Source organism: Marmota flaviventris, chromosome 9 (assembly GCF_047511675.1).
Source record: "Marmota flaviventris isolate mMarFla1 chromosome 9, mMarFla1.hap1, whole genome shotgun sequence".
Lineage (NCBI taxonomy): Eukaryota > Metazoa > Chordata > Mammalia > Rodentia > Sciuridae > Marmota > Marmota flaviventris.
Genome location: NC_092506.1, coordinates 17,352,532 through 17,358,764, shown reverse-complemented (window position 1 = coordinate 17,358,764; position 6,233 = coordinate 17,352,532). Strand labels below are relative to the sequence as shown.

General features: G+C 33.8%; 1 pseudogene; it reads left to right on the top strand.

Moving 5' to 3' along the window:
- The first annotated feature begins 3,955 nt into the window (after positions 1 to 3,955).
- LOC114093562 (olfactory receptor 4P4-like) lies at positions 3,956 to 4,868 on the top strand (annotated as a pseudogene).
- Positions 4,869 to 6,233: the final 1,365 nt, after the last annotated feature.

Here is a 6,233-nt window from a genome sequence, read left to right as displayed (position 1 = left end):
ATTATAAAATATTGATATTATTTCTTGCATCTTATTGGATAATATTAGGAAGAAATTAGAAATCAACATGACCAAACCCTAGAGAAACTTCATGAACAGATGGAGACTGAACAATCTCTTTTAAATAATGAATGGGTGGTAGAAGAAATCAAGAAAAAAAATTTAAAAATGCTTAGACTCAAATGAGAATAGTGATACAACATAACAGAAATTCTGCTATGAAGGCAGAAGAAAGTTTGTAGCTGAGTACCTACAGAAGACACTCAGATCCAAAATAAGCAACCTAATGATGAATCTCAAGGCCCTTGCTAAAGAACAAAACAATCGCAAAACCAGTAAAAGGAAGAAAATAATTAAGATAAGATCCAAATCAATGAACATGAGAATTAAAAAATAAATACAAAGGCCCTGGAGTTGTGGCTCCATGGTAGAGCACTTGCCTAGTATGTGTGAGACACTAGGTTCGATTCTCAGTGCCACATGTGAATAAATAAATAGAAAAATGGTCCATAAATAACTAATAAGAATATTTTTAAAAAGATATACAAATGATCAATGAAATAAAGAGTTGATTCTTTGAAAAGATAAATAAAATTGAAAAGCTCTTAGCCAAACTATCCAAATACATGAATGAATGAATGAATGAATGAATGAATAAATAAATAAATAAATAAATAAATAAAATTAGAAATGAAAAAGGAGTGATCATGACAGACATACCATAAATCCAGTAAATAATTATAGAATATTTTGAAAACTCACACTCCACTAAATTAGAAAACCTCAAGGAATGGATATATTTGTAGACAAATACAACCTGCCAAAAGTGAATCCAGAGGATGTAGAAAACCTAAATCCAGGACCAGAAGGATTCTCAACTGAATTCTACCTCCTTCTCTCCTTTCCTGGTCTTACCTTCATTTATCTTTTCATTTTATAAATTGTTACTTAGGACTACATAGAGATAGGATTCTCACATGCACAGAGTATAATTTGGTCCACTTCTTTCCAATGTTCCCCCTCTTTTCAGTTCTTGCCCCTTCCCCTCAAATCTGATCTCCCTTCCATTTTCATGGTGTTTCCAATATTTTCTCCCCCTTACTTTGCTCTAACTTCTGCATATGAGAGAGAATGGTCAACCCTGGACTTTTGAGTCTAACTTACATCACTTAGCATGATGCTCCCCAGTTTCACCTACTTAGTGGTAATGCCATAATTCCATTCTTCGTTATAACAGAGTAAAACTCCTTATGTATACATGCCACATTTTCTTATTAATTATCCACTTTAATACTTAACATTTATTTATTGTTTAATTGAAGCACACAAAATAGATAGAACATATTCAAAAATCACTGAAAAAAAGAAGTAATACAGTCAGATGTAGAGAGTAAAATTGGTATGGTTACCCAAATGATCCAATATGTTGAAGAGTATCTCATGATGATATGACAGTAGATGTTTTAAAATATGAAAATGTGAAATTATTCTTATAGAATATGAGAGTTTTATATTTTTAGCTATCTGTAGAGTAACTGAGAATAGAGAATATAATACTTCCAAGTAATCCCATAGCACCAATTAAAGTTTTGGACTCATGAAACATATAGAGTTTGTGTAAGATTGATTTTAATTAGATGCTAGTATCTTTTAACATCCTCTGCTTTCTAATAAACTGGGTTGAATACATTTATGTGACTGTCACTTTTAACTAATTTTGTGTTTTGTCTTAAATATCAAAAACAATAATCTACATTATAGAAAATTTTTACTTAGTTGTGGGGTATTTTTTGTTATTGTTGTTTATTTATTTTCCAGTTTTGGCCTGAAAACTCACGGTTAGCATAATGGCATTTGCCTGTGTTTTAAAGCACCCTTTTGTGTGCTACTTGATAAAGACTCTATGAGAGGTACAGAGAGTTAAGTCAGACAGAATATTAGCCTAAAGGTCAAGGCAAAGTCCTGAGAAAAAGTGAATTGGTCAAATTCATGCAGCAAAAGACATGTGAAAAATAGACTCTACTGAAATGAAAAAATCAAACTTACAGTTATTTTTTACTAAACGAGAAGATGTAACTTTGGGGAGAAGGTAGAGCAAGAGTAATTATTTTAAACTTTTTGTATTAATTTTAAAAACCTAAAGTGCAATACATAAACTATTTAAATATCTTATTTGAATACAATAAGAGCCCCATCTTGATTATTCAGGATAATAAATACTAAAAGGTAATTTTGTTATAATAAATATTGACATCCATACTCTGGAGGGATTGATTTTTTCCTCTTTATGGACACAAATGGGAACTTTACTGAAAAGGAAAAGTGTTATAGTACTGAAAGTAAAATGTAAATATATATATTAGTGCTAATAATTTCAGTGTTTTATATACCTGAAGAGCAAATTACTGGTGGGATTGAATGAATGATCAAAAAATTGTTTCTCAATAGTTCTTCTTCAGTCCATTGATCACATTTGAAATTCTACCAATCATAGCTACTGATTTGTCCTAACAATTTTTTATAAACCTAGAGACATTAATACTCTCGAAATGGCTTACTTTGTAACAGTAACAAGGAAGAGTTAAAACTAACCAATTAACATGAGAAAAGCTAGACCAATATACCAAAACTCGTTATGTAGGGACTGAAATGAGCATGCACATTCAGGATGACCCACTAGGAAAAACTGAACAACTTATGTACACCAAGTAAAATAAGTTAATTTATATCTGGGGGGTAAGACATCAGGTAAGACTCTAAAATCCAAACTAAACCTGCTATTATTGTCCTTAAGTACCTTACTGAATGCCAAATATAAGATTATTATTATAGTGTTTTGAAAATGAAAATAATATCCATTCTTTATTATGGCTTTACGTGCCTGTGAAGCATAGTTCTTTACTTATTAATTAAGTAGATCTGAAAGTTAAACACATTTGTAAATTAAGCACAAGAGAAGACATGTATATATTCCTTATGATCCCAAATTGTTAATTTTCTATGTTTAATATTTTAACACAAGATATACAGCAGGGAATTTCTTACTTAAAATATTTTGTACATATTTTACTTCAAATATTTGCATTCCATTACAATTTTAATTCAATGTTTCATTTGGTGGATATTTTCTCAATAATAAACACAAAAGCAAATCTCTGTTCTGATTTTTTCCCATCAACAGTATCAATTTTACAAGCCTGTTGGTATATAATATTCAGTTATGATTTATAATACATGCTGATAAAAGAGTTACATGTTTCATTCTCCATTATTCTACAATGCTAGGCTTCATCTCAGCTTCATAAGTTATTTAGTCATAATTAGAATTTTCAACAAAGTGACAAAAAACAATGCAGGAAAGTCTTAAAAAATAAGAGTAGAATTTCCATTTCCTTTAACTTTTCAACCATTTCCAGCATACTCTGCTTTCACCAGCTATCTGAGCTGGTGACCTATGCTGGGTTCACAAAATCTGAATTTCAATAACTTAAGAAAACCATGAAGAAAGCATGCAAACACAGAGAAATACCCTTTCAAAATCCGGGGACAGCTCTGTGACTTTAAGGGTCCATAGAAAGAGAGAGAGAACCACTGGAATTCTTTATACTTATATAGGGGACACAAAAGGGGAGGTACCCTGGAACATTCTATCCCCAAATGGGCAAAGAGGTAGTATTACAAAGGAACAGGTGAGTGTAACTTAACTTAATAGGGTGATGCCCACTCCTGGAGCCACACCTTCCTTATCTGAGTGGACGTAAAGTCCAATGTATTGTGGGGTGCAATAACTGTTCAGTACCCATTTACCCAGGACTTAAGTGTGTGCACATAGCTTCTGTCCAGAGTGGCTCCCAACACTCTGCTTCAGGGCAGATATGATATATCAACATATTTAAATGTATTTAAATAATTCATGATTCCTCTTATTACAGGTGGTTACAACTTATTCTGAATCATGGATTATAGGAATAACATCACAGAATTTATTCTTTTAGGACTTTCTCAGAAAAAGGAAATAGTGATTCTCTGCCTTTTATGATCTTTACTTTGTTACATTGCAATTTTGCCTGGAAACCTGCTAATCATGATCTCCATCACCTGGAGTCCACTTATCAACCAGCCCATGTATTTCTTCCTGAGATACCTGTCACTCAGATCTTTGCTACACCTCCACTGTTACCCTCAAGCTAATTGTGGACTCACTGTCAACCAAGAAGTCCATTTCCTACACTGGCTGCATGACATAGCTCTTTACCATGAACTTCTTTGGGGGCATGAAGTTCTTCATTCTCACAGGGATGGCCTATGACTGCAAGCCCTTGCACTACACCTTCATCATGAGCAGACAGAAGTTGGATGCTGCGATTACTGCCTCCTGTGCTGGGGGATTCCCCCACTCCTTTGGTCAGTTTCTCCTGGCCATCTTCTTACCCTACTGTGGTCCCAATGAAATAGATCACTACTTCTGTGATGTCTATCCTTTGCTGAAACTAGCCTCCACTGACACAAGCAAAACTGGTTTCTTGGTCATCACCAATTCTGGACTTATGGGCATGGTGATTTTTTTGGTCCTGCTGATATCTTATGCTGTGAGCTTATGTACTTTCAGGTCTTACTTGGCAGAGAATCGCTGCAAAGCCCTCTCTAATTGCAGTTCATGTTTCACTGTGATTGTCCTATTTTTTCCTCCTTTACTGTTTATTTATGTTCAACCAGCAACTACGTTACCAGAAGACAAAGTATTTGTCCTCTTTTACACTATCATTGCCTCCATGCTCAATGCTCTGATTTACACACTAAGAAACTGGACACGAACTATACCATTAAAAAACAAAACCAAAACTTTGAGGACAATTCATGGGATGTAACGAAAACAGACTGAAAGGCTTCCTTGAATTTCACCACATGGCTTATTGAAATGTTACTGCTACCTTGAAACTTTCAAAATGCATTAACCTTCTCTGTCTTCTATCTAGCAAGCATGTTTGTAGGACCCTATTTGAGAAAAAGTTTATTGTTCTCTGGATGTATGCAAAACTCATACCTGCTGTACATTTTTCTAGGTTTTCTTTTTTTGTGTGTGTACATATTGTCTGTATTATATTTTATTTCTTGGTTCTGTGATTAATTTTGTTATCTGGAAACAGAGTAGAACAGGCAGCTTGCAACCCCAATGAATATTGAGGGTCCTTATCACCAGGTATTCTGGATGACTATATTCAATGAAGCCAGTTCCAGCCTCCAAAAGTAATTTTAAAGCAACCCAAATTTCTACTAATACTCTCTTATATTCAGAGAATATTATCAAATATCTGGGACAGAATAATATTTCCCAAAATACTCATTTTTACTCTGATAATAACCAGTAGCATTCTTGAGATTCTCATGTTCCTCAGCTTTTTCCACAGTGCCCAATGAAAACCTATTGTTTTGATCTAATGCACTTCCTGTCATATATACATCAATTGTATCTTTCTTCCTAAATCATGTAGTATATTGGTTGGGGGCACACATTCTGGATACAGATCTCATTACTAACCATTAACATGGTGGGCAACATTATCTTATATAACACAGAGGTATAATAATGGTACATCACTTACCATGTTATTGAGTGTTGCATGTGAATGGTTAAAACACTGCCTATAACATAAAACTTGCATGATACATATAGGTTATTTTATTGCCTCATGTTCTGCTTTGATCAGAAAAGTTACATTTAGATGATGTTTTTCCTGAGCAGAAACAGGAGCATGTACACATGGGGGTAGGTGGGGAAGAACACTCACATGTTTTCATTAAGTTTTTATTAGAGGTTATATGAGAATTTTTCTCTTGGAGCTGCATGCAGGCAATATCACTTGAACTAAACGGGTGAAGTGTTCAGTTTTGTTTTTGGCATGGAAAATGTAAAATCTTTTGCTTGTGACAATTAAATGTCCCCCTGTATCAAATTCATCTAATATATGACATGACTCAGAGCAAAATTTGTCAGGATTATAGAGAAAATCAAAGTTCTTACAAAACTCTAGTAGACACGTAAGGAATTGCAAGGAATTTATTTTCAAGCAAAAAACAGAAGAAACACTAAATAAAATGGAAATTGTTGAGAGTTTCTAGGATGGATGAAGCATATAAAAAGAAAAACAGCATTCTATCCTGAGACTCCTTCTTGCTGAAAGCTAGCTCAGTCCTTGTCCCCTATGCCAATCCATTTTCTCAGAGGACATGGT